At 43.6% G+C, this 14,357-nt stretch overlaps 1 pseudogene; it reads right to left on the minus strand.

The window, feature by feature from the left end:
• Nucleotides 1-11,159: 11,159 nt before the first annotated feature.
• LOC137808868 (small nucleolar RNA R71) lies at nt 11,160-11,265 on the minus strand (annotated as a pseudogene).
• Between the last annotated feature and the right edge of the window lie 3,092 nt (nt 11,266-14,357).

Below are 14,357 nucleotides of genomic sequence, written 5' to 3' on the forward strand. Positions count from 1 at the left end.
CCGCCGCCCAGGGGAGATCGCCCCCTAAAGGCCCAGCTCCTTCGGTTGCCCAGCCCGCCCAACAACAGCGCAAAAAGCTCGTCCTCAGGAAACCAAAGAGGAAAACCCCTCAGGTTGTCCAAGAGGATGACGAAGAAGACGATGAGGCGACTGAAGATGGCCTTATCACCAAGAGGAAGAGGGTGGCACCTTCTTCACCATCTGCTCCACCTCCTCTTCCAACATCAACACCACCTTCTACACCAGCTCCACCTCCCACACTGCTTCCTGCTCCAGCTCCCACCTCGCCAGTCCAAGCAGTTCCTCTGGCATCTGCTCTTCCCGTGGTTGAGGCTGCCGAGCCCAACTTTATGGAGAACCCCCCGAGCGCCTCCACGCCCTATGTATCAGCTGGAGGGGGTCCTCCTTCAAACGCCTCAACCGCAAATGCTGCACCAGTCGGGGATGAAGGTGCTCACAACTCACCTATCATTATCACCGAATCCCCGACGTCGCCACCACGCCAAGAAGCACCTATCCAACAACCAACTCAAGAAGGTGGTGGCGAGAACCAACAGCAAGCTCCCCCGGTGCCTCCACAAGCAAGCCTCTCTCTTGAGGTCAAAAGGGTGTGGGAACCCTTCTCAGCAAAACTGAAGATAATGGCGGAGGATTTCCCTTCCATCATATCCAAAGCTGTGGAGAGTTCCAGCAAGAAGCTCCAAGATGACATCTTCACGCTCCGAGAGGAGAACCGCACCATCAGGATCGAGGCGGAGAGGTTATCCTGCAATCTAACGCTCGCCGAGATTGATCACTCTCGAGTGGAAGATGCTATGAGCACTGAACTCCGGGTGGCACGCAAGGAGGCCACCGATCTACGCCATAAGGTGCAACTCTTAGCTCAAGAGAAGATCGAGTTGGAGAGCAAGCTGGTACCCTATCGCGTCAAAGTGGCTGACCTGGAGGCGTTGATCAAAGCAGATGCCGCCAGGGTAAAAAACCTCGAGAAAAGGTCAGCCGATCGGGAGGTCTTTTTGGGCAAAGTCGAAAAGGAGAGAGACGAAACCATGGCCAAACTCGCCGAGGCCAAAGAGGAAAACGGGAAGATCACCACACAGCTGGTCCAGGCGCAAGCGGAATCCAAGAAGGTTACTGAATACCTTCTTCAAGCTCGGGAAACCATTGAAGAACTCAAGAAGCAAGCTGAAGAGCTGAAGCAGCAGAACGAGGGGCTCAAGAAGCAGATCGAAGAACTTGAGCTGAGCTCCGCCCAGATTCTCGCTACTGGATTCGACGCTGCCTTGGAGCAGTTCGCCTGCCTGTACCCCGATCTGGACCTCTCCATGGTGTCTCTCAACAACGAAGTGGTGGACGGGAAGATTGTTCCTTCTGAAGACTAGTTGCTTCCCTCCATCCATTATTCCTTTGCTTTCTCCCTTACACACACTTGTAATAAACTTTCCCTTTTTCTGTACATGTATCTTGAACTAATGCCACTTTATGTTATGACATTTCCTGCTTCTTTTTATACTCTCTTCTTGTTAACTTTATCTTCCTTGCGCAAATCTCTTAGACAAATTAACTTAGTAACTTTGTAATCGCGATTGTATACTTAACTGCTTCGAACCACTGACTTTCGAACAATAATCACTCTAACAACTTGTAACCTCAAGGTAATGAACCTTAGCGTGAAATCGTTCTTCAAATAACGAACTTCAACCCAACTGATGGCTTAAGAGACAGCTCATCTGATCTGCCTTATCAAATCGGGCCTTGGCTTTCTCGCCATCGCTTGAATTTCTCCTGGTCGCCAAAGACTCTTGGCGATACCAGCTTCCCCTTGCCTTCACAACTAGGCCATTGTTCCCTTATCTGGGGGTAGAGGCGCCTTTCGGATCCTTCTCTACCTCCTTGGGCTTCAGAACAAAAGACCGGGTGGCTAGGCGTTCTCTTCGAACCTATCTTAGCCACCCTCCGAACTTCTTCCACCCTTTACACCATACCTGAACTCGTTCGAGACGAAAAGGATTTTATCTTGCCTGAACTCGCTCATCGGCGAGAAGGTCTTTATCTCGTGCCTCTACATTGCCCCAGAGGTTACATCTTCTCTCCCCCAGAAACACTGAGGACTTTTTGCTGGTGCCTCTACATTGCCCCAGAGGCTACATCTTCTCTCCTCTGGAAGCACTGAGGACTTTTTGCTGGTGCCTCTACATTGTCCCAGAGGTTCCATCTCCTCTCCCCCAGAAACACTGAGGACTTTTCACTGGTGCCTCTACATTGCCCCAGAGGCTACATCTTCTCTCCTCTGGAAGCACTAAGGACTTTTTACTCTTCCTCGCCTGCACTCGCTCGACGGCGAGGAGGTCTTTATCTCGCCTCAGGACGCGTGAGGGCGTTGAGGTCTTTTAACTGGTACCTCCGATCGTCGAAAGACGATGATGACTTTAACTTTAACTGGCGCCTCCGATCGCCGAAAGACGATGAGGACTTTGAGACTTTTTAGAAAGCATGCAACATAACTTCAACTTGCCTTGAATCACATATAAGTGACAAGGTCTTTCTTCAAAACTTTTCGAAAAACAACACGCATGCAATCTAAAACACTTTAAACTTTGAAAACTCTTTTTTATTGGGTGGCCTCATTAAAAACCCTCCTTAGGGAAAAAAGAGTGCCCCCTCCAAACTATTTTAACAGAAACATTGTAATATAACTTCGTGTTTGTCTTTACTTACAAAGTTCTTAACTATAATATAACTTGAGGTGCGTGGCGTTCCAAGTGCGAGGAATCGCCCCTCCTTCCAATGTCCCTAAGCGGTAGGCGCCGTTTCCGAGCGCCTCGGTTATTCTGAACGGTCCCGTCCACTTAGACGACAGCTTATTCTCCATCTCGTACTGGTGGGCCTTTCTCATCACCAGGTCGCCCTCTTTGAACTGTCTTGGCATCACCTTCGAGTTATATCTTCGTTCAATCCTTCTCTTCACTGCCTCAGCCTTCAACCTCGCCTCCTCCCTGACCTCATCCAGCAAATCCAGATTCAGCCTTCTTTCCTCATTCGAGTCTTCCACTACAAAGTTCTGGAATCTCGGCGAGCTCTCTTGGATTTCCACTGGAATCATTGCGTCGCATCCATAGACCAGGCTGAACGGGGTCTCATGGGTTCCTGACTGCTCGGTGGTGTGGTACGCCCAGACTATACGGGGTACCTCCTCAGCCCAGCTTCCCTTGGCTTTCTCTAGCCTTCTCTTCAACCCTCTCAGCAACACCCGATTGGCTGACTCTACTTGGCCATTCGTCTGAGGGTGCTCGACGGATGCAAATACCTGTTGAATTCCCACCCCTTCGCACAACTTCTTCAACAGGTGACTTGCAAACTGAGTCCCATTGTCCGACACCAGGCGCTTGGGCACACCAAACCGGCACACAATGTTCTTCCATACGAAACCCTCAATCTTGTGTGCGGTAATCTGGGCCACTGGTTCTGCTTCAATCCACTTGGTGAAATATTCAATCGCCACCACCAAGTACTTCATCTGCCTGATCGCCAGCGGGAATGGTCCCAGGATGTCGATTCCCCATGTATGAAACGGCCAAGGCTGTAAATCGACTTCAACTCCTCGGGAGGCGCCTTGTGCCAATCGGCGTGCTGCTGGCATTGCTTGCACAACTGCGCATACCTCTTGCAATCTTCTCTCATTGTTGGCCAGTAGTAACCTGCACGGAGAGTCCTTGCGGCTAGAGCTCGACCCCCGACGTGGCTTTCGCATATCCCTTCATGGAGCTCTGCCATAATTCTTGTACATTTTTCCCCGTGCACACATTCCAGGAGTGGGTGAGTGAATCCAAACCTGTACAACTCGTCGTCAATCATTGTGAACTTGCTAGAATTCTTCTTTATCTTCCTAGCCTCCGTCGGATCCAGCGGGAGAAGACCATCCGCCAGGCACCGCTTGTACTATGTTACCCAGATGTCTGGCTCATGGGTCGTGCAGACCTGCGTCATGTTCACCTTCTCTCCCCGACATGCCCTTATTCTTGGCGACCTCAAGGTCTCTTGGGTCAAGGATCTGTGACTCCTTGCTGCTTTCTCCGTCGACTTGCTTATCTGAAGAACCAGGTGATCTGCCACAAATGCTCTCGGCGTCTTCAGAGTTTCTTGAATCACCGTCCTCTGCCTACCCCCCTTGCCTGAACTGGCGAGCTTAGCTAGCAAGTCAGCTCGGGCATTCTGTTCTCTGGGCACATGCACCACTTCGAAGGAGACAAAGGAACTTTTCAATTCCTGTACATACTCCAGGTAAGCCGCCATTTGTGGATCTTTCGCCTGGAACTCGCCTGTTACTTGTCCCGTGACTAGCAGCGAGTCACTCTTAGCCATCAGCACCCTAGCCCCCATCTCTTTAGCCAGCAAGATACCGGCGATCAGTGCCTCATATTCTGCTTGATTTTGCTGGCTTTGAAGGCAAACCTCAAAGATTGTTCGATCAGCACGCCGTTGGGTCCCTCCAAGATGACTCCAGCACCGCTACCCTGCTGGTTCAACGATCCATCCACCGAAAGCACCCAACGAAAGTCATCCCCCTCAACTCGTGTCGCCTCAGATGAGAGCTCGACCACGAAATATGCGAAGATCTGTCCCTTAATCGGACCTCGGGGCTCACTTCACCATCCTCGCCATCAAACTCCGACAGCTCCACTGCCCACTTCACCATCCTCCCCGCAACGTCAGGCTTCTTCAAAACTTTCTGGATGGGCAAGTCGGTCATTACCAGTATCGTGAAGCTATAGAAATAGTGGCATAACCTCCTCGCCGAAAAGACTACCGCCAGTGCAGCCTTCTCCAGGGCCTGATACCTCGTTTCGGGGCCCTGCAGTACCTTACTAACAAAATAAATAGGCTTTTGAGCCTGATCTTGGTCCTGGGCGAGCGCCGCACTCACCGCCCTCTCAGTCATAGCAAAATACAACCTGAGAGGGGTTCCCACCAGCGGTTTGCACAGAACCGGTGGGCTCGCCAGGTACTCCTTAAGCTTAACGAAGGCCTCTTCGCACTCCTTTGTCCAGGTGAACTTGTTGTTCCGTCTTAAGCACTGAAAATACGGATGGCCCTTCTCTCCACTAGCTGACACGAAACGAGACAGGGCGGCCATCCGACCTGTAAGCTGCTGCACTTCCTTCACGGTAGCCGGGCTCCTCATTGCCAAAATGGCAGCGCACTTATCAGGGTTGGCTTCTATTCCTCTTTCAGTTAAGAGAAATCACAGGAACTTCCCAGCCTCCACGCCAAAGATGCACTTCTCGGGATTCAGCTTCAACCTGAACTTGGCGATCGTAGTGAACAACTCTTCCAAGTCCGCAATGTGCTTGCTTTTCTCCGGCGAGGTCACGACCATGTCATCCACGTATGCTTGCACATTTCTTCCCAGCATTGGTGCAAGTACTCGATCCATCAACCTCTGGTACGTGGCCCCCGCGTTCTTCAGCCCAAAAGGCATCACCTTGTAGCAGTAGCACGATCTCTCGGTCATGAAGGCAGTCTTCTCTTCATCCATGGGATGCATCTTGATCTGGTTGTACCCCGAGAAGGCGTCCAGGAAACTCAGCAACTTGCACCCTGCAGCACTGTCCACCAGGGCGTCTATGCTTGGCAAAGGATACGAATCCTTTGGGCAAGCCTTGTTCAAATCGGTGAAGTCGACGCACATGCGCCATTTCCCGTTGCTCTTCTTCACCAGCACGACGTTAGCTAGCCAATCAGGGTACTGCACCTCCCTGATATGGCCTGCAGCGAGGAGTTTCTGGGTTTCGTCTCTGATCGCCTGCCTCCTCTCCTCATTGAACTTCCTTCTCCTCTATCGTACTGGTCTCACCTGGTTGTCCATCGCCAAATGATGGCACAAGAAGTCGGGATCAATCTCGGGCATGTCCGAAGCGGACCATGCAAACGCATCCAGATGCCGCTCTATCACCTTGGCGATCTGGTCCTGGAGCTCAACTTCCAGTGATCTACCCAGCTTGAAGATCTTTCCCCCGATCTCTCTTTCGAGCCACTGCTCGACGGGTTTTGGTCTGGTTTCTCTGGCGATCACCGCCCTGGCGATTCCCAGCTCCCTCGCTTCCTCAGGGCGATTCCGCGCCTCTTCCTCTTCTAGACCGGCGTTCCCCTCCCCTAGCTCAGCATCCACCATCACCACGTCACTTCCGGCGGTCTCTTCTATTACCGTTGGCCTGGGCTTCACACCAGGAGGCGGGGTGGTTGTCACGTAACTCACCGACCTCTTGTTCTTCAGGCTATTCTCATAGCACTTCTTCGCTTCTTTCTGGTCGGACTTGATGGTGATCACCACCCCTTTCATAGACGGCAGCTTCACCTTCATGTGCCGGGTCGACGGTATAGCGCCTATTCTGTTGAGCGTGGGTCTTCCCAACAGAATGTTGTATGCTGAGGGAGCATTTACGACAAGGTACTTGATTTTCTCTGTTCTCGAACCCGCCTCATCTGTAAACGTAGTCCTCAACTCTATGTACCCCCTGACCTCTACCTGGTCACCAGCGAAACAATACAAACAACCTCCATAGGGCCTCAGCTGGTCAAGGGGTAGCTCCAACTGCGTGAAAGTCGACCAGAACATCACGTCTGCCGAGCTTCCTTGGTCCACCAGAACCCTGTGGACCTTCCTTCCTGCTGTGATCAACGAGATGACTATGGGATCGTTGTCATGAGGCACAACGTCCCGAAGATCTTGCTTGGTGAACGTAATGTCCACATCCGGCGAGTGGTCCTCAAACATATTCACCGTAATCACAGACCTCGCATACCTCTTCCTCTTTGATGCGGTGCATCCACCACCCGAGAAACCTCCTGCAATGGTGTGGATTTCCCCGTGGGTAGGCATCTCGTGCTGCTGAGCCTCACCACCTTCCGGTTGGGAGCTCGACGCGCCCCCCGTCCTTCTATCCAGCAGATAATCATTCAGGAACCCGCTCTTGACCAAATCGTCGAGCTGGTATCCTAAAGCTAAACATGAGTCCACGGTGTGGCCAAAGCCCTAGTGGAACTCGCACCAGGCGTTTGGCTTTGGTCCCAGCACCTTGTCGCCCACCTTCTCGGGCGCCTTCAACCTAGCTGATATATTGGGAATGGCGATCAGGTCCGCCAACCCCATGACAAATTTGTGCTTTGGCGGTCGATTATACTCCCGGCGTGCTGGTTGAGGGCGCCCTTGGCCCCTGCCCTTGTTCTTCCTTGGATCATAAGGATGGCGAGTCCTCTGATCCCTCCTGGCCGCTGCTGTCTCCAGCACCCTCTGTGGCTGGATCCTGGTCTGGGCACGTGGCCTAGCGGGAGCCACGCTTCCCCTCTTCTCGACGACCTCACTTTCATCGGCGATGTGGGCCACCGCAAGTCGCCTGACCTCAGCAAATGTGGCAAGGTGAGCCCTGATCAATGCCTCGCAGAATGGTCCCGGCAGCACGCCCTTCTTGAATGCGTAGACCAGCATCTCTTCGTCTTTGGCTGGCGAGCGGACCATCTGCGCCCCAAAACGATTCAGGTAGTCCCTGAGGGACTCTCCCTGATACTGCCTTATGTCGAACAAATCATAAGACACCCTGGGCGGTGCCTTGTTCACTATATACTACTCGACGAAGATCTTTGAAAACTGTTGGAAGTTGGTTATGTGGCCCGTAGGCAGGCTCACAAACCATTCCAGCGCCGTTCCCTGGAGTGTGCTCACAAACATCTTGCAGTACACGACGTCTGATCCTCCTGACAGCATCATCTGCGTATGGAACGTGGTGAGATGTGCCTCAGGATCCTCCACGCCGGTAAAAACAGCCTTCACAGGTACTACGCTCGCAGGGATAGGCGTGTCGGTAATCGCCTGAGCGAAAGGCATAGGAAAAACGCGAGGCAGCGTCGATGACGCGACCTCTTCAGCGACTGGACGCCCTCGCTGCTCCTGAAGAGCTTGACGCAGTTCTTCAGTCACTCTGCTAAGCTCATCATTCCTGGCCCGAGAGGCGACCAGGTCCTCGTGCATTCTCGCCTGCTCTATGCGCGAGGCTTCCACATTCGCCTGCAGCGAACGCATGATTTCCACCATCTGCGCCATAGTCATGGCGCCTTCAGCAGCAACGGGCGCAACTGGACTTGAACGGTTGCTTCTCATTTTTCTCATGAAAACTTGACGAATCACAGGGAGCAATGAACAACACCTTCTTCAGTGACGATCGATTCAGCGATCAATCGGTCAGAACTTTGCAAAACTTCGAAAGAAACCTCAAGAATACAGAAAACCTCCACAGAAACCCGCTCTTCACCAAAAACCAACGCTTCTTCCACGAAAATCCAAACGAGCCTAAAAACTCAGATCTCACCGAACGAAACTCGCGCAATCAGCGAAAAACTTCACCTCACCGAACAAAAACCCAAACGAACGGTGGAAAACGCGAAATCACCGAACAAAACCTAGATGAACAGCGGACAATGGTTGCACCAGCACACAACCACACAGAAACTGCAGAAACCTCCACGAACTCACACTGTGGATGGGAATAGGTTTTACACGGCCCCACGGTGGGCGCCTGATGATCCTGCCTGTTGACCAAAACGCTGGAGCTTTGCCTCGTCAAACTTGGATCGACGTATGCGCCGTGTTTGCCTCCGTCCTTCACCGCGATCCACCTCAAGAACCTGCAAAAGATGAAACAGCGTCGCTGCGGCCGATCGCACTCCAACGCCCAAGTCAGTGACTGAACCACCAATTACTTCAAGAGTAAGACTCAAGAACTCTAAGGAACCGTGACCAGTTCTCTCTCAGTGTACTCAAGACTCGCAAGCGTAAAGAAACAATCTGAACATGCGTACTGATAAGTGTCTAATTTCAGTAATATTTCATATTAAAATATAGGCACTTATGAGGATTTATTGCTAATTTACATATAAAATAATCCCTAATTTATGAATTTATACCTTTTTACATTTTTTATGATCTTTATTTGAATAAGAGTATTTTATTCCCAAATTTGGTGTTAATTGCAGATTTCTAAGGAAGATTAGAGATTTGGATTAAAGATGAATGATTTGAGCTAAAAAGATAAAGATAGAAGGTCCCAGAATGGAAAAAAAATGCAAAGAAAGATTGGGCTTTTTTTATGTTTTATCATTTAGCCCATTAGCGCGACACAATAAACAACCTAACCCTAGAAAACTAGGATAAATAGAGGGCTAGAGGCTCAACCTTAGGGTGCCAGATTGAGAGGAAAACACCATAGAGTGAATTGTAACCCAATTGGGAGAATGGAAGGTGATAGAAGTATGCGTGGCTAATTCTACCCTTTGGAATTGGGAGTAATCTGCTCAAACTCTTATGTATTGAGGTGATATTTTATATATTAATATTCAGTTCTTGATTGATTATTGGTATTGTTGTTTTACTTTTAATTTTCCGTGACAAATTGAGAATCTTAAATCTGACCGGGAGGTATTTTTAGGGTTCGGACCTAAACAACAATACTTAACATATTTGAGTGCTAGGAATAGACTTGAAATGTTAATTGCTATTAAACGTCTGAGCTTCGTTCTAAGTTGTTCTTATAATTATGCGAGGGATCGATAGTTAGGGGACATTTTTAAGGATTTTATATGCGAGGAATCGATATAAATGATTTTTATACGGGCATCAATTTCAATCAAAGAACTTAATATTGACATGCTAATCAAAATACTTGAGAGTGAGAGAGATGAAACTAATCCTTATTTTTCCAATTGAAACAACTAATTCTTTGTTTGTTTTCTTATTGCCAACACAATTAATTCAAAACTCTTTTAATTGTTCTGTTTTTATATTTAACGATTATTGTACTCGATAATTCACTGTTCCTTGTGGGATCGATATCCGTCCTTAGGGACAATTATTATTTTTGACAAACGCGGTGCACTTGCCGTAAAAAGTCATCAAGTTTTTGGCGCCGTTGCCGGGGAACAGGTTTGAATTGTTGAGTATAATTTCCTAAATATTGTAAATATTTTAATTGTTTTGATTTTGTTTATTTTAGATTTTATTTTATTTTAATAGATTTGTTTTTTTTAAAAAGAAAGTTGTTGTTTTTATTTGTTTATTTTCTTTACGTTATTTGTTTTAGTTTGTTTTTATTTTTATTTTTTTTAATTTATTTTAATTTTTCTTTTGATTTTCTTTTGATTTTATTTTATTTTAGTTCTTTTTTAGGTTTAGTTACGTAGTTTTATTTAGGTTTAGGTAGTTTTTATTTATTTGTTTTAATTATTTATCATTTCTAGTTTTAGTTTTTATTTTTACGTTAGGTAGTATCTTTTAAATAAGTTGGTTAGTTTTTTACAATTATAATCTTCTGTTTTATTTTGTTTTATTTTATTTTGATTTTATTTTATTCATATTATTTATTTGTTATTTTAAGTACGTTAGTATATTGTATTTTTAAGTTTTTATTTTTTTTTGTTTTATATTTTTTATTTATTCATTTTCTTTTCTCTTGTTTTTAGTTTTTATTTTATGTAAGTTTTTATTTATTTATTTATTTTTTTTTTCTGTATATTTTTGTTATTTTTCTCTTAGGGTTATTTTAGTGTTTTATTTTATTTTGTTTGTGTTATTTTTATTTTCTTTTGCATATTTATTTTAATTTTTTTTTATTTTTATCTTCAAATTTATTTTGGTTTTTATTTTGATATTTTTTTTTTTAAAAAAGAAAAAATATACTCTATTTTTTTTCTCCACTAATATGTTTTAGGGTGAAAGCAACATGACAGAAGAACAAACACCACCTCCTAAGAGGATACTTGGAGATTATGTCATGTACCAAGACCAAGGCATTATTCTAGTATCATAATACCTGCTACCGCTAAGACCTTGAAAATAAATCCCAATTTTCTCACTCTCATCATTACCCATCAATTCAAAGCGATGGATCATGAGGATCCATGTTCACATTTGTCTACATTCTATGAATTGGTGGGAACAATGGGCTTTCAATCAGGTGATCTTGAAAATGTTTATATGCGCTTGTTTTCTTTGTCATTGGCAGGAAAGGCTAAGGATTGGCTCAGATCACTTCCAAATCAGAGTCTCACTAGTTGGAAGGATGTAAAGGAAAAATTTCTACAAAGATTTTTTCCAATTTCTTGCTACATCAAAGCAAAGTCTGAAATTTCTGTGTTCAGACAAGGAGCTGATGAATCATTCTGTGAGACATGGGAAAGATTTAAAATGATGCTTAGAAAATGCCCAAATCATGGATTTGAAGATATTGCTCAACTGAGCATATTTCTGAATGGTCTCAGATCTGACACAAAGATGCTCCTAGATGCTGCAGCTGGCGGCACAATGATGACTCTTGATGTAGAACAAGCGACAAGGATTATTGCTGCATTGGCGTCAACTGATTATCAATCCCAACATGATAGGCAAAATACTCAGAAGGAAGGGTCGTTAGAAGATGCACTCTTGGCTCAAAATAAAATTCTAACACAACAGATTGAGCAACTAACCGCACAAATGGCTAAATTGCCCCAACAGTTATATGTTGTGCATTCATCTCAAAGCCAGAGTCACTCAATCATGTGTGATTTTTGTGGAGGTAATCATCCTAATGGTCACTGTTCTTATCTGAACAATTCACCTGAAGTTGAGGATCCATTCATGCTTGAAAGAATGAGTAAAGTTGAAGAAGCCCTAACAAAGCTTGTGATAATGGAAGAAAATAGCATGGCAACAATCAGGAATATAGAGATCCAAATGGGAAAGGTGGCCAAACAATTTGAAGAAATACAAAGTGGTCAGTTTTCAGTTGACAACCAAACCAACCCAAAAGGGCATTGCAATAAGGTAATAGCTGAAAAAGAAGATGAGACTGAGGAGTTAGAGAGAGAAATGAAAAGAAGTGAGGAAGAAAAAAATAAAAATAAGGAGAGAAGTGTTCTTGAAAAATATTTATCATATCCTCATCCTCCTTCAAAAACAGAGAAGGACATAAAATTCTTTGACAAATTGCTCCCTAGGAATTATTTTGCAGGAAATCTGAAGCAAGATTCAACATTTGAGAGATTTCTGAAGAATAGGAGCTATATTGAAGAGAGAAATAGAGAGATGGAGGCTAGATGCAGTGTCATGACTCAAAGGGACTTGCTTCAAAATTCCAAGAACTTAGGAGGTTTTAATCTTCCCGTGTCTATAGTTGCTTTATCTGTGGACAAGGTTGCAATGTATTTAGGCGATTTGAAGGTTCAATCCACCAAGATGCAGTTGGCAGACAGATCCATCAAAGATCCTTATGGTGTGGTTGAAGATGTTCTTGTAACAAGGAAGAATGCATACAACATGATGCAACAAAGAGAGTTGTCCATCTTGAAATAAACAGGCGTCAAGCTAGATGACGTTAAACGAGCGCTTACTGGGAGGCAACCCAGTCCACATTTTAGTTTTATGTTGTTTTATTACCTTTGCTGATTTTATTTAAAATAAAAAATAAAAAGTATATAATATAAAAAAAAAATCCTATATGCCTCCTAATCATTTTGCAGGTTATGTATTTTTGACCTGGGGACATGTTCTATTATTCAGGGGGGGCAGATCCAGCAAATGAAGCAAAACTGTAGATAAAGATTTTAACAAAAAGCTGGATGACTTCTTAAGAAGAGAGGATTGAGCAAAAATATGGTTTTATCTTTCTAATTCTCTTTTCTTTTCAATTATTTGAATTTTGTCTTATTTTGTTTATTTTATTTTTCGGTTATTTTGTTTTCTGTATATTTGCTTATTTGTTTAGTTTGTTTTTATTGCTTATTTTAAATAAATTTCCTGTTTTGTTAGTTTGGTAGTTCAAGTCTTGAATTATCTTTCTTGACTAAATTTTAGTTTTAATTTGTTTGTTTTCTAGTTTATTTTTTTTCAAATAAAAAAGAACTAGAATATTAATTTTGAATTGTGGAAAAAAGAATTTGTGTTTAAATATTAAATAGTGAGATGAATTAGACACAGGTTAGAAAAGAAAATATGATTGAATCCCTATTCAAATGTAGTTAAAATTATGATACATGAAAATTTAACAGGATGATTGATTAGGACAGATAATGACAAGACAAAAAGGAATGAGACCATTTAAACCAAGTGAGTGTGTGAACCTTAAACAGTTTTGAGGTTTTACTGATGAATTGACAGTTGTGGTTGCTTAATTTTTATTTTTGTTACATCATAAAAGAGCATGAAGATGATTGAGGCATTTGTTTGTGTTAATTAGGAGCCAGGGCCAAAATGCCAACGTTTATATTAAAATTCCATTTTTTTTATATCCCCTTTGGGCCAAGAAATTTTTTGTTAATATTGCACCTTAACCTTTATTGATATAATTTTCTACCCTTTAGCATGTCTAAGGAAGGAGAACATAGATGCAATACATATAGAAAAGGGAATGGTTGGTTCTAATTTTGAAAGTTCAAAAAGTTGAAAATAGGAAGAATCTTTTCCTATTATTGAAAACAAAACAAAAAAGAAAGAGAAACAGAAGAAGAAAAAGAAATAAAAAAAAAGATAGAAAAAAATTTCATGAAAATCATGAAAAGAAAGAAAATGGGGAAAAAGGTGACATCGAAAGAAAGTGGTAATTAGATAACATATATGTTCTCTATAATTGAATTGTAGGTATGTTCTTCTTCTTTAAGATGTGCATTTTGTTATCTAAGAAAAACCAATATTTTTTGGAAGCCCAGCCTCATTACAACCTTGTAAAAGACCTCAAGATTCATGTTTCTAATACGTTTGTGATTTGAAGATGAAATGAAAAGCAACTGTGATTTGTTATGATTCAGTGAAAATAGAGAGAAACACTTACCCGTGAGCATATGAGAAGATATTCCTTGATGAATTATCATTTATTTGTTTTGATTTGATCCTGGAAATTGATTGTGTCTATAATTTTCTATATTTGAATTTGGAAGCATCATAAGTTTCTAATTTGATCTGTTGTTTAGTGAATTAAGTTGTTTGATATTTAAATTCAAATATATTCATTTACTTTGCTTGAGGACAAGCAAGATTATAAGTTGGGGAGAGTGATAAGTGTCTAATTTCAGTAATATTTCATATTAAAATATAGGCACTTATGAGGATTTATTGCTAATTTACATATAAAATAATCCCTAATTTATGAATTTATACCTTTTTACATTTTTTATGATCTTTATTTGAATAAGAGTATTTTATTCCCAAATTTGGTGTTAATTGCAGATTTCTAAGGAAGATTGGAGATTTGGATTAAAGATGAATGATTTGAGCTAAAAAGATAAAGATAGAAGGTCCCAGAATGGAAAAAAAATGCAAAGAAAGATTGGGCTTT

The sequence above is a fragment of the Phaseolus vulgaris genome, chromosome 3, assembly GCF_051622355.1.
Source record: "Phaseolus vulgaris cultivar YP4 chromosome 3, ASM5162235v1, whole genome shotgun sequence".
NCBI lineage: Eukaryota > Viridiplantae > Streptophyta > Magnoliopsida > Fabales > Fabaceae > Phaseolus > Phaseolus vulgaris.